Source organism: Watersipora subatra, chromosome 7, assembly GCF_963576615.1.
Source record: "Watersipora subatra chromosome 7, tzWatSuba1.1, whole genome shotgun sequence".
In the NCBI taxonomy this organism is placed as follows: Eukaryota; Metazoa; Bryozoa; class Gymnolaemata; order Cheilostomatida; family Watersiporidae; genus Watersipora; species Watersipora subatra.
The window spans coordinates 52,019,719-52,035,292 of record NC_088714.1 but is presented as its reverse complement, the minus strand read 5'-3'; the positions used below and the strand labels follow the sequence as shown (position 1 = coordinate 52,035,292).

General features: G+C 42.6%; 1 protein-coding gene across 1 annotated transcript in view; it reads left to right on the top strand.

The window, feature by feature from the left end:
• LOC137401118 (cytochrome c oxidase assembly protein COX16 homolog, mitochondrial-like) overlaps positions 1-15,574 on the top strand; it is a 386,239-nt gene that overhangs the window by 353,478 nt on the left and 17,187 nt on the right. The gene's annotated exons all lie outside the window — the stretch shown is intronic.

Genomic DNA, 15,574 nt, shown 5'->3' with positions numbered 1-15,574 from the left:
GGTACATGGTGTAAATATTGTGGAGTCGGATAGTGCAAAGGTGCTTGCTTCAACTCTTATCACAAATAGACAGTATGGACTATAGACCACAAATAGACTGTATGGACTATGGATATGTGCTAAGGACTAAGTCTAAACAGTGGCTAATATGCATTACAAAGTGTGGTTCTACTTGTAAAATGCTTTATTTGTAATACAAATACAGAATATGTTTTATTCAACAATATAACATGATTGCAACAACAATCAAATTTTTCAATTTTTTTTAATTTACATGTGTAAGGGTAGTTTAAATAGCTCAAACAGACACAAAGGGCGTTGAACTGTTTGTAAAATGCCTTTTTATGTGATACAAACCTATTATACAACCATAGTGTAGCAAAAGAATATTTCAATAAAATTTCAAAATTTTAATTTTTTTTTTAATTATTTCACCCGGGGCGATCAAAAATAGGCTCAAAAACTCACCTGCGAAAGGGTTAAATATAAAACAAAAATAACTCTTGTGTTTTATCATGTAACATGCATTGTTTGATTTGAATTATATAATCAATGACAATTTTATCTGAATATTTACTATGCTTATTTTATCTATAGTTTTCACGTTGAAACTGGTGATAGAAATAAAACACTAGCATTACAACTCATCAGTTGAATTTCTTCTCACAATCTTTTCTGGAAGCTTCTTGTTCTGGTCAGCCAGAACAAGAAGCTTTCAGTCATCTCAAGTGGCTCTTGACACATGCCCCTGTTTTAAGCTATCCAGATCAAACCTCATCAAACCTTGATACAGATGCCAGCAACATCAGAACTGTGGCTGTATTGTCTCGGGTCCAGCAAGGACAAGAGCGAGTTGTTGCCTATCATTGCAAGACACTCTCCTCTGCAGAGAGGAACTACTGTGTCTCGAGGAGAGAACTTCTAGTTGTGGTGTTAGCCGTGAAACATCTCCGGCCCTATTTGTACGGTCAAGAGTTTGTCAACAGGCCCGACCATGCTTCTCTAGTCTGGCTGCATCAGAGGAAGCAACCCTTCTGTCAGATAGCCCGGTGGTTGGAAAGCTTGTCAGAACACAGATACAAGATTGTGCACCGAAAGGGAGAGAAGCATAAAAACGCTGATGGCTTGAGTAGACAATGTGAATACTGCAAGCAGTGTATCTCAATATTCAGACGAGATCGTAGACCTACCCGCTCGGAGGTCTGCAAAAAATTACAGAATGAGACGATTCCTCCAGATCAAGTACCCACGAGAAACCTTGATAAAACTGAGTGACCATCTTTGTCTCGACAACACCGGAGACAGAAGAACCAAACAGTGGATGTCCCAGCAGATGTAGAAATCCGCCCGGTCGGACCAGACAGCAGGCCTTTAAATGGCAACGAGAATGACCAGAGGTCAGACAAGAAGGTTGACCCCAGGTCAGACCGAGAGGTCGACCCTAGTTGAAACAAGAAGGTCAACCAAGGTTCAGGTCAGTGTCCACCTAATATAAAAAACAGCCTCCTGTAACAGACAAAAGCTGGTGAAATTGCTGCACTACAAAAGAAAGCTGAGACAGCAGTCGGGAAAATCTACTAGACTGCTGACTGGCAGACCACTAGATGAACGAGTGTTACAACTTGGCGACCCAGAGCTGAAGAGACTTTTCAATATGTATTCACAACTACAGATCGGCCGTGACGGGGTCTTGACAGCAACAATTTCAGAAAATAGTAGAAGTAAAGTAGTCACTATCTGCCCACTACCTGTGCGGCAAGACCTAATCTGGGAGACACATAGACAGGCTCACAGTGGCATAGGTCGGACACTAAAAAGGGTCCAATTGGACTGGTATTGGCCATGGATGACCAGTGACATACGTCAGACAGTAATGTCCTGTGAAGTGTGCCAACAAGTTAGACATGACACTGGTGTGACAACTTCCAATAGACAGAGGCTCTACGGTGGTCGACCTTAGCAGAGATTGGCTGTAGACCTGGTCGGACCACTACCTTTGACAACTAGAGGAAACATCTGGGCTCCTGTGATGACCGACCACTTGACTAGGTGGTCGGAGGCCATTGCAATCCCAGAAGCTACCGCACCTACAGTGGTCAGTACACTAGAGGATTTTCAGTTATTTTGGATTACCAGAAATAATCCATACTGATCAGGGGGCCCAGTTTGAATCCGACCTATTCCAAGAGCTGTGTCGACTCTGAGGGGGTCGAAAAGTCAAGGAGGATTCCATACATGCCTGAAGGTAATGGTATAGTTGAACAGAATAATAGAGTACTCGAAGACTCCCTGCGAGCTCTCCTAACTGGAAGAGGACAGGAGAAGTGGGATCTCATGCTACCACGTTTAATGAGAACTTTGAGAGGGATCCCCCATTCAGCTACCAAAGAAACTCAGAAAACTGCACTCCAACAAGTGCAGAAGCAGAGGAGTTAACTGTCCACAAACAGCCAAATAATGCTAGCAGACCTCAGAGAAGCAAGAATCTACCTCCACACCTACAAGATTATGAACTGAACATTATCCAATCAGATGACCCGGAAGTGATGACGTCATCGGCAGCAGCCATTTTGAAATGTGCTGCCATGCCTCAGTCATTTAGTCAACATCAGTTCTACTGTCCAGAGGTGTCTGCAAACTGTGCCAACATTATGAATATTACTACTGAAACAGTTGAGAGGTCAACCCTCCCTACTAATGTACTACCAATTATACCAAATAAGGACGACCTTGCTGAGCTAATTGTAGAAGAGGAAGGGTGACTAGATGATTAAGAGACAATTATAGCCAAGGCTAAGAAAGCCAGAATCACTCCTGCTACTCTAAAATGGATAGCTGATCACACTGAGCGAGAAATATACAAACATATAGACAAGAAAGGAACTGCCTGTCCAATATGCAACTACAGCTGTACAACTCCTAGGCGAAGAAAAATTTATATTAGACAACATTTCACCAGGTGCTACTGTCAGTGTGAACGGAATTCCAGCTCTAGAGATATGATGGCTAAACACCAAAGACGGTTGAGGGAGATGGATGCTGCTGAGAAGCACGGAGGTAAGGAGGGCCTCCTCTATGAAGTTGACGAAGATAATTATTATACCGGGCCGAGTACGTCTCTTTAGATGACCCAAAACCATTTCCAAAACCCGAGCTCTATAACCAGCACTCCAGAATGTCTAACAATAATCAGAAGACCCCTGCTAACTTTGCTAAAAAAGGAGGGCTCCTGCAACTGAAGTCAGAACTCCTAGTCTATCTACATCACCGCCAGTCACGGTGAAGAGTAAGATAGTTCGGCCTGCCACAGCCTCTAAGATGTATACTGGCTCTATTCTCCAGCCCATCGCCTCAGATCTCTGTTCGGACTGTGAATGCACGTCCAGAGAGATTGGAGATCTCAATTCTAAGGAAGCCGATGTCAGAAGCTGCCAGATTTAGGTTGGAAGCCCAGCAGTTACGTAGAACAGCAGCATACCAAGAGAAGCTGGCCAACCAGCAAGAGGCCAGACAGTAACTATGACAGTAGCAAATAGTTTAGATTCATTTTCTTATATCTTTTATCATTTTATTATTATTCCACTTTATCACATTTTTTTTATCATGGTTATTATAGACAGATAGCCGTCTATAGAGGCGGCGCATGTGGCAGATTTGCTACTATTCTTACAACATTTTGGTTAGTGTTCATGTTTTATCTTATTTATATTCTTAGTCAACCTACCAGTCAGTTATCCTTGCATGGTCATCAATATCTTATATAGCCATTATTCCCTTATATGGGTGAACTGTATGCTTCATTAAACAACCTATATAAATGAATGTATAGCCCGCAGTGGGCCAGTTGTTAGTGAGATAGCAATACAGTTACACACATGCACACACTCTTCATTTATGCTTAAGCGAGTTATTAAATAATTTATTTTTGATAAACGACCAGTACAAGTATAATGGGTAATCTAGTTGACTACGGGGGTCAGCAACTAATGTTATCGGACTAGGTCGACTTAGTTACCGAAAAGAGGGATCAACCTATGTTAGTCAGACTGTGGACCTGAGGGTCGACAAAGTCTTCTATAAGTATAGACAATTATAGTGCACAGCAAGATTGATGTAAGCCGACCAGCAGAGTCGCCATTAGGTACTAGTAGACCAAACTGGTACAAAACTCATATCGCACATATATAATACAAGTAAATACAAACAGACAGTACAATACAATACAGACAATATAAATGCCTCTTCTTGGGGCTTGTCCCATATCCACTTCCTGCCCTCCTTCAGCAGCTCACGCATGGGGGCATTCATTGAGGCGAGATGGGGGATGAACCTAGCCATTTGGTTGAGCATCCCATTGATTCTTCGCAGCTCAGTCTGGTTCTTTGGGGGAGGGAAGTCTTGAATAGCAGCAGTCTTAGCAGGATCCGGGCGGACGCCATTTCCATCTACAATATGTCCCAGAAACTTGACTTGCGGTCTTCCTACTTCACACTTTGACTGATTTAGCGTAAGCCCTGCTCCCTGAAGTCTCAGCAGAACTCTCCTCAGAGCTTCGTCATGGGTGGCTCTATCTCTGCCATGAATCAGGATGTCATCCATGTGACAAATAACATTTTTCAAACTGCAAAGGAGCTTGCTCATTGCTCGTGAAAATATCTCTGGGGCACTGGATATGCCGAACGGCAGACGGTTGAATGAATAACTCCGAAAAGGTGTCAGAAAGGTAGTGAGCTTTCTGGAGTCTTGGTCGAGGTCGATCTGCCAAAATCCGCTATTGGCATCAAGTTTAGTAAATATTTTGCTGCCGCCCAAAAGAGCCAAGCTTTCATCTACTGATGGCATGGGGAACACTTCGCGTTTCACAGCTTTGTTTAATCCAGTCAAATCCACGCAGATTCGGACATCTCCAGAAGGTTTTCGGACGGGCACCATGCCACTACACCACTCGGTAGCTTCAGCCATTGGTGAAATCACTCCCTGGACTACCATCTCCTCAAGTTTCCGTTTTGTCTTTTTTCGTAGAGGTAATGGTACCTTTCTTGGAGTGTAGATGCAGACTGGCTGGTAGTTTTCCTTCAGCGATATGCTGTATGAGTAGTCCTTCAGTTTTCCTAGTCCTTTGAAAAGTTCTGGGAATTCGCTCAGCATGTCCTTTGTAACTTCAGCTTGTTCCTTTACATTATATGTGCCGGGTTTGAGCTTTTCGCAAGTCTTTCTGCTTAACAGCGAGGTTGCCTGGCCCACTACAATCCCACTCTGGAAACAATCGTGAGCACAGATGCTAGTCAGGCTAGACTTGGGGCTACAATGTTCCAAGTACAGCCAGATGGTAGCAGAAGACCAGTTTATTATACATCTAGATCCCTCACAGACAGAACGAAACTACGCTACTATTGAGAAGGAAGCATTGGCCATGGCCTGGGCCTGCAACAAGCTGGACCAATTTCTTTGAGGACTGTCTTTTACCGTTGAGACGGACCACAAGCCATTAGTCAGATTCATGGGTATTAAAGACTTAGATCAAGTGCCCGCACGAGTACTTAGGATGAGACTCCGGCTTATGAGATACACACCAACCGTGAAGTATGTTTAGGGGTCACACAATCACATAGCCGACACTTTGTCTCGGGCACCAGCAGAGGAACCTTCATCGGTAGACACCCTATTCATCCAGGAGGTAGAATCAGTTACGGCTGCTGTGCTGAGTGAAGATCCTCTGATCCTGGAGATGAGAAATGCCCAACAGCTAGACCCTATATGTCGAGAAGTATTATCATTAATCAGAAAAGCTTGGCCTACATACAAGTCGGATGCCACTACGGCTATTCAGCCGTATTGGGATGTTAAGGGCCATCTCACAGAAGTGGATGGGGTCGTGGTTTATGACCAAATAGTGGTTGTACCTATGGACTTAAGATTGCGGACTCTAGAACGGATTCACCAGGCTCACCAAGGAATAGTGAAGTGTCAAGCCAGAGCCAGGAGAGCCGTCTGGTGGCCAGGGATCTTATCACAGATCAAAGAGATGGTCCAATATTGTCATACATGCCGAATCAACACACCAGCACCAGTAGAACCCTTGTGTCCCTCAAGCTTCCCAGATAGGCCATGGTCGAGAGTAGGTGCTGACCTTTTTTGAGTTTCGGAAAAGAACTTATCTTCTCGTTGTGGATTACTACAGCCGCTTCATTAAAGTTAAACGACTGGAGTCCATGGGGTCGATAGCGACCATAGGCAAGCTTAAAGCAGTTTTTGCTGTGCACGGCACTCCAGACGTAGTTATCTCAGATAATGGGCCGCAGTTCAGCTCCAGGGAGTTCAAGGAGTTTGCCAAGAGCTATGGGTTTCAACATGTCACCAGCTCACAAAAATATCCAAGGTCTAATGGTGAAGCAGAGCGTGCTGTTGGCACAGTCAAGCGCATGTGGGAAAAGACTAAAGACCCTTATCTGAGCCTCATGACCTATAGGGCTACTCCGTTAGAGAATGGCTTTACACCTTCAGGGCTGCTAATGGGCCACCTCATCCGTACGACCCTCCCAATTATGCCTGAACAAAGGTTTACACAACACTCCAAGGACTCCCTCATAGACAAGGAAACATCTATTAACCTAATAACTAAGCTTAACCATGACGTCCGACATAGAGCGCACCAGTTGCCCGAGCTAAAACCTGGATGCCCAGTATATGTGAGAGACATGTGTCAAGAAAGATGCGTTATAGGACAGTCTGCCCCTCGATCATACGAAGTAAAAACGGATAAGAGAGTAATCAGACGCAACAGGAGTGCTCTAGATGACATCAGGGAGGAGGGCCCCGTGGTATCTACACCAAAAGCCCCTCTGCCGGCTCCACGGAGTGCAGAGGTGCTACAAAGAGCCAACTCATGTGGAGCGCTGGCACCTGACTCACCTGGCGAAGAGGGTTTGGGTTCGCATCTAACCCCTAGTATAGCCAGCCAGCCGTGGTCAGGTAGGTTATGTGCTCTACCCAGAGAGCGGAAGAGGCCAAAGCGCCTAGAGGACTATATGGTACTGGACATACTCAAGTAACAATACAAGACAATCAACCTACAAATACTCGTCACACAGACTAGTGATCTAACACTCAGTAGACTCTAGTGTTTGCACAAAATTTATATACACATATGTTATTCATCGGCTTAGCCTTAGTGGAACTGCTCTGGAGACTTTCCTATATGTTGCTTAACCAACCCGTAATGTCTGTTACTGTTGCTTGAAAGGGGGATGTTGTATATTGCTTTATCGGATTCGCTACATGTGCTATATATATATATATATATATATATCTATATATATATATATATATATATATATCATTACTGTATAGTTATTAGGCTCGCTAGATTGTGAAGAATAAAGAGGGGTTCTCTTTCCTGCTCAGACCTGCCAACCCAAGAGTGGGGCATTGCGTGAGATTTGGTTTTGGGGCAATTGATGTATCAATGATAGTATATATAAAATTGTGGAAATTGGGGCAAAAATCTCACGCATTTTCATTTTTTCTTTGGGGTGATTGCGTGAGTCTCACGCCCAATGCGTGAGAGTTGGCAGGTATGTTCCTGCTACAAAACATGACGGCTGCGTACAATTAATGTTAGAACACAAATCGATAGTAATTAATGTCATCACCGTATCATACAACAACCGACTACTGTGACAAAATATATTGCCCGAAGCCGTCTCTCACGTGATTAGTTACTGTTACGTTATTGAATCATTGGCTTTGCCGTTTCCGGTTAGTGCATGCGCACGCAGTTCTGTTTTTATCCTCGAGGATGCGTTACACGTTTTTCTAATGCTCTTGTATTGTATTCCTTATTCACATGTACTATTGTTCGTTGTTCATAATATACGTTCTACAGCATTAACTACACACATATTCAACAATGGCGACGAGGATGGGATTCGTAATTATCTCAATGTCCCCTATCGTTTTACTGTATTAGTTACCTGTATTTTTGTACTAGAACTGTTGCCTTTTTCTTGCGCAAGACACACGTTGTTGTGCATCTTTTTCTTAACAGAAATTCTCTCATAAAGCTCAACAAGCATTAATTTTGCAATGGCAGCTCAAAATTCCATTGGACGCATGGAACCATTTGATGAGTCAATTGAGTCATTCACATGTTATTTAGAGCGTTTTGATTTCTACACGGAAGCTAATAGCATTGATGATAGCAAGAAAAAGGCAACTTTTCTGAGCCTCATAGGTCCCAAGTTATATAAACTATTACGTGGTCTCACAGCACCAGATAGACCAACAGCTAAGTCATTCGAAGAATTAACCACGCTGCTAAGTAATCATATCTCACCACCTCCACTCGAAATTGCGGAAACATATCGCTTTCATCAACGAAACCAGCTACCTGGTGAAAGCATCCATGAGTATGTTGCACAACTCAAGTTACTTGCTGAGCATTGCAATTTTGAAGGTGCGTACCGTGAACGGGTACTACGTGATAGACTGGTCTGTGGAATTTACTGCGAAAATGCTCGCCGCAAACTGTTAACTGTAGCAGACTTAAATCTTTCACGTGCCATAGAGATTGCTCGAGGTATGGAGCAGGCTGGGAAAGATGCCGAAGTCATGACACAACGACAGCCAACAGAATTTAAAGTCTGTCACATCTCTAACATGCATTCGCCTACTACTAGTGGCAAACCTTGGCCTTGTCGTTCCTGCGGGAGCACCCTTCATCCAAGAAAGCAATGCCCACACCTTCAAGCTGAATGTTTTAAATGTGGTCGGAAAGGCCATCTTCAATCTGTTTGTGAACAGAAAACTCCAAGTAAAAGACCTCAACTCCAGAAGCCTCATAGACGAGCACAAAACACACACAGTGTAATGTCAGATGCAATTACAGAGGAGCATGAAGATATAGCTCATATAAACACACTGTCTAAGGAGCACAGCCACCCACCAATCATGCTAGATACACTCATCAATAGTATCCCAGTGAAAATGGAACTTGATACAGGTGCAGGAGTGTCCACAATGCCATATCATATCTACAAAAAGATTAAAGGCTCATCGGAACTCCAACCTACATCTACTACTTTGAAACCATACGGCGCAACGCAGTCAATTAAGCCGAAAGGAGTCATCTACCCAACTGTGCATTTCAGCAAGCAAGAAAGTAAAGCAAGGATGTTTGTGCTAGATAAATCCGAGGGTGAGCAGGTCCCATTGTTTGGAAGGGAATGGTTAAACCACTTTAAATTAAACTGGTCAGAGATCAAGGCTAATCGGGTCGAGGCAACGGCACAACTGATGGACACTCTAGTTGCAAAGTACCCGTCCTTATTCAAGCAAACTTTAGGAGAAATGAAAAAGGTTGAAGCAACGCTCCGTACGCGCCCAAGTGCTATTCCTATTCGGCAAAAGCACCGAGTTGTACCATTCGCATTGCGGGCAAAAGTAGAACAAGAACTTGAATCTCTCCTAAATGAAAACGTTATCTCTCCAGTAGAACATAGTGAATGGGCAACACCTGTAGTTCCCGTCATAAAACCCAATGGTTCCATTAGGCTGTGTGGAGACTTTAAAGTTACCCTAAATCCTCAGCTAGTTGTTGACTCATATCCTATGCCATCTATAGATGACCTTCAAGAAAAAATGAGTGGCGGAAAGTTATTCTCCAAATTAGATTTGTCAAAGGCCTTTGCTCAGATCAAACTAGATGCAGCTTCAAAGCCTTTAGTTACTATCACTACACATAAAGGACTGTTCCAGTACAACCGACTCCCATACGGGGTGGCCTCAGCGCCTGCCATCCACCAGAGAGCAATGGATGACATACTGGGTAGCCTACCAAATGTCTTATGTTATCAAGACGACATATTTATTACTGGTCAGAACTATGAATCACATCTATCTACTTTGCATAGCGTTTTAGACCGTCTACAGAATTATGGGCTAAAGGTCAATAAAGAAAAGTGCTGCCTCCTACAATCATCAATTATTTATTTAGGACATCGCATAGATCAACACGGCCTGCACCCTATGGAAAGCAAGGTTAAGGCTATCAAAGAGGCTCCAACACCTACAAATATTGGTGAGCTTCGATCTTTCATAGGCTTAGTGAACTACTATCATAAGTTTTTACCAAACTTAGCAACAGTCATGCACCCATTGCATCAACAGTTACGCAAAAATGCTCACTGGAACTGGTCTTCACAATGTCAAGAAGCCTTTGTTCAGTTAAAGCAGCTGTTGTCTACAGACTGCGTGTTGACACCATACGATGTTAACTCTCCTCTGATACTGGCCTGTGATGCCTCAGCATACGGGGTAGGGGCAGTCTTATCGCACAAACTTTCAAATGGTGAAGAAAAGCCCATAGCATTTGCTTCTCGAACATTAAGCCCAAGTGAGCGAAACTATGCCCAAATCGAACGAGAGGCACTATCAATTATCTTTGGGGTAACAAAATTCCACCTCTACTTGTATGGCCGCTCATTTACCTTGCTCACTGACCATAAGCCATTGGTTACAATTCTAGGCCCAAAAACCGGTGTTCCTCCTATTGCTGCGATGAGAATGCAAAGATGGGCCGCTATTCTAACAGCGTATACATACGACATAGAATACAAGTCATCACTCACTCATGCGAATGCTGATGCTATGTCACGGCTTCCGCGGCCATGCAGAAGACTTCATTGTGAACAAACAAGACTATTTCACATTGAACAATATGCCCAACTACCCGTGACATTTGAGACAGTATCCATAAAAACTCAGGAGGACAAAACATTGAGCAATGTCTACAACTCAACCATACATGGTTGGCCTCCATACAGTGCCGCAAACATAGATCCATACTTTAGATGTCGACAAGAGCTCTCGACGCTAAAGGGTTGCTTGATGAGAGGCATACGCCTTGTTATACCCTCTAGTTTGCGAGCCACAATACTCACCGAACTCTACCAAAGTCACTTGGGGATGGTCAAAATGAAAACAACAGCACGCAATTATGTATGGTGGCCACAAATTGATGAGGACATTGAAACCATTGCAAGGTCTTGTCCGCAGTGCAATGCGGTTAAACACAATCCTCCATCAGATCCCCACCATTGGGCCCCTGCTGATAGTCCATGGCAGCGAATACATTTGGATTATGCCGGTCCTCTAGATAATACAATGTTCCTAATTATAGTAGATGCCTATTCCAAATGGCCGGAAGTTTTTCCCATTCGGACGTCTACTTCAGCAATCACCATAGCAACACTACGAAGAGTCTTTGCTACACATGGGTTGCCCTATACAGTGGTCACTGACAATGGACCTCAGTTCACATCAGGGGAGTTCATGCACTTCATGAAGAGCAATGGTATACGACATTTAACAACGGCACCATACCACCCACAAAGTAATGGTCAAGCCGAACGATTTGTACAGACATTCAAACAAGCTTACAAGGCTTCAACAGAAGCAGTAAACATGAAAGTTGATAAGTTTCTCCTCAAATATCGTACATCGATTAGCATGGTAACAGGCAAGACGCCAGCAGAATTACTGATGGGCAGATGCCTGCGAACAAGACTAGATCTTCTGAAGCCATCAATTCAGGCTGCACCACTCACAAACTTCTCGCAGAAGCGTCACTTTCAGGAGGGTGATTTAGTGTGGTACAAGACGTTTCAGAGACCAGCCGTTCAGTGGCTGCAAGGGTCAGTCATGCATCTTCTGGGAAATTCCATGTATGAGATTTTAGACGCTTCCACCTCAGGTATTGTAAGGCGTCACGTTGATCAGCTACGCAAAAGAGAAACCTCTCCGTACTTGGCTGACACATCCAATGAAATGAACAGTGAACGCGAGGTGACAAAACCCAATCACTTGCCGATGGGTCAGGAGACAGGTGTCAATATTGAAGCGGAGACGTGTCCACACGAGCAGCCCTCTTCAGGCACCGTTGACTCGATTCCATGCACCCCCATGGCACAAGAAATACTACAATCACCACAATCAACACCTACGCAAACCAGACAATCAGCGCGTGCGAAAACTGTCCCATCATATTTGTCAGATTATGAACTGTCCTAAAAAGGGGATTACAATTAGTGATGATATGTTTCTTCCCTAGGGGAAGGAGAGATGTTACGTTATTGAATCATTGGCTTTGCCGTTTCCGGTTAGTGCATGCGCACGCAGTTCTGTTTTTATCCTCGAGGATGCGTTACACGTTTTTCTAATGCTCTTGTATTGTATTCCTTATTCACATGTACTATTGTTCGTTATTCATAATATACGTTCTACAGCATTAACTACACACATATTCAACAGTTACCAGATTTTCTTCTTTGTCACACTGAAATTGTGAGAAAAGCTTTGTCATTTGAAATCAGCTACGATAAATAGAGAAAAATAAAAATATAAATTATGATAGTGTTTTGATACTATTTGCACATGCTTAATTCATTAAGATGAAACTAAATAGATTGAAATAAAAATCCGATTGACTTGGGTGCCGCAATTCTATTAAATTATAAGTACAGCAAAGCTACGGTCAATACAGCATCTTTGCAACGACGAATAATGACGATGAAGTTCATGTATCTACGGTGCAAGAAGTTTTCAGGCACGCGCATGACGCGCCGCCGAAACAGGACATAGCCGCCTTCATTACCCATCCCGTCCCGTCGAATTCATAGCTGCACACTATTGATTAGCGAATCTATTAAAAATACATGGATAAACTATATAAATCCTACATGATGCATGCTATTTTACATCTCTTGCATTTCGTCTTTCGAAATTGTATAAATTTATGCATTTGAAACGGTTGGAAAAATTAAGTGTGAAAACAAAGTATACGAGTTAAAAATTAATGATGAAGTATATCGAGGTTATTGGTTCCAATAGTAGGCGCCCTAAAGAGTGAATGGGTACATACACTATCTTTTTATGAGTGTATAGCTTTTTAAGAATACCAGAGTTTCACATGCCATCTTTGACCAAAGTAACAATTTTATTAACTTGTCACTTGTAGTGTTTGTATTTGTAATTGCGACCTTCCTTTATCAGCGACATTCTGGCTTTGGGTAGAGATGTTTTGAGCGAACAATAACATTGCTATAATACATTGAGTAGCATCAATAGCAATACATCTGCAGCAAAGAATTTTATTCATTTTAATGTTTCAGAATTTGTTAGTTTCAAATGTAAGGCACTTATACAAAAATTTCTGCTTCACTTTGTCTAAACCTTTAGCACAGTGCCACCAGTTTCATTCAATAGTTAACATGATCAATTGGAAAGTAAGTAACGGCTGTTGGTGATACAGTGTCTACTTTTGTTGGGGTTCATCGCTGACTAGGCTTATATATACTTTCATAAAAAAGGTACTGGCTTTCAATGCTCTCCTTAAAAATGGCATGTGAAAATAAAACAGCTCTTGTCTAGTCCAATGTTAGGGTTGCAAGTCTTCACACGCTTGGTCTCCCCAGCCAGCTCTATCTTCTCTTCCTGAGTTTTTTATACGTTTTATTAAAATTTGCTTATTCTAATTGTTTTGTAGCTTGAAAACTTCTATGTTTGCACTTGTAATGTTTTTTCAGTAAAATGTAGCACAGTTGCTATGGTTGAACTTGCCGACTCGTTTTTCATTTTTCTACTTAGAGAAGCTTAGCTGTTTTTGTAGTTGTAGAATTCACAAAAGTTCTTCTAACTTTTGATTGTCGATTTTTAAGACCTGAAAATTGATGACGTATATGTGTAGTTGTTACTAGTTAGATGGTAGGAAATTATTTATTCAGGATGTGAACACTGATAATAAAGAAGTAGCCATGCCGTTGTCACGAGCGCAACTGTGTGTGTTAACATGACGTCCTTTAACACAAAAGCCGGAGGTACGCAACTCCTAGTATTATACAATGCAGTGTAACATAACACGAATATAGCACATCTCCTTTCCTAAGTATGTTTGAAGCAATGAGTAAAACAGATTGTCTTTGAAATGAGTAAAACCAAACATGAGTAACAAAGTGATATAACTAACATGACTAGCAAGAGAAATGCACTGAGTACTGTAAGCAACTAGCTACAAAATGAATTTCATATAAAAGCTATAATCTGATTGACTGGCGATGCCTAGCATTCTTCAATCAGTCGACGTGGCGGTCTGATTGTACGGCGAGGTCTCGAAGTCATAGACGTGCTATCCATACATTGGGCACAACTTGACAGAGAACTGTGTGACTCCGGATTGTCAAGTATTGAATTGTCAGTATTGGGTGGAGAGTCAATAAGTGCTGTTCGGTTTCGGCGAATGTCGCTACCTGCAGATACTATGTACATGCGGTTAGGTAACACCTTCTTCACTTGTCCATATCGTTGTAAATCACATACGGATACGGGGCTACCTTTTCGTAGAGTAGGCAACTCTTTAACCTGTTGTGATCGGTCATGTCGCTCTTTCATTTTCACCTTGTATTCCTCATTGACAGACTGGAACGCTTTGTGATCTACCTGGCTGGTTGTGTGATAGTGAATTTGAGCAACCTGTGTACGAAGACTACGGTTCATTAGCAACTCAGCGGGCGATCTTCCTCCATGTATCGGCGATGTACGATCAGTTAGAAGTCCTAGGTACAAATCTCCAGATTTCTGAAGTATGGACTTTATAGTCTTAACCATTCGTTCTGCAGCCCCGTTGGCTCTGGGATACCTAGGCGATGAAGTTACACTTTGAAACTTGTAGGTTTTTGCAAAGTCTCTAAAATCTTGTGAAGAATATTGTGGTCCATTATCAGACAGAACCATTTCGGGTACTCTGTGCCTGGCAAAAATGCTTTTCATCTGGTTGATTACACTTTTGCTGCTTTCATTGGGTAGTAGGGCTACCTCTGGGTATCGAAAATAGTAGTCAGTCACGAGTAGATATGGCTTTCTGTTGTGATAAAATAAGTCGGTGCCTATTATCTGCCATGGTCGGCTAGGAGTGGCTGTAGGTAGTAAAGGTTCTTTAGTGACAGGAGCGGTCTCTTTACATACCCTGCAGTTTTTAATCATTTCCTCTATCTCTCGTGCCATGTTTGGCCACCAAATGCATTGACGTGTTCTCTCGGTACATTTATTTAATCCTAAATGCCCTTCATGCAGGTTGGTTAAAGTTTCCAGACGTTCTGTTTGTGGAATAACTATGCGGTTTTGATAAGTCAACAAATTATTGCACAGCGTAATATACCCTCTGCTTTCAAAGTATGGTTTGATTATGGAATCGATACTGGACAAATAGTGTGGCCACCCAGAGTTTACATACTTTTTGACCTGGCACATCACTTCGTCTGCTTCTTGAGACAGCCTAAGCTTTTCGACATGCATGTCTGTGCTTGGCATGAGCATAGCTTGACGAGAATACGTGTCTACTTCCTCTACAAATAGAGTATCATTCTCTGTGGGCATGGCACACGGGCATCTCGACACTGCATCAGCAGAAACATTCTCCTTACCGGGAATATGCTTTATCTGGTATTTGAAACGTATTAGTCTTAGCCTGAATCGTTGTATTCGAGCTGGCAGTTTACTGATTTCCTGATCTCTAAGCAGT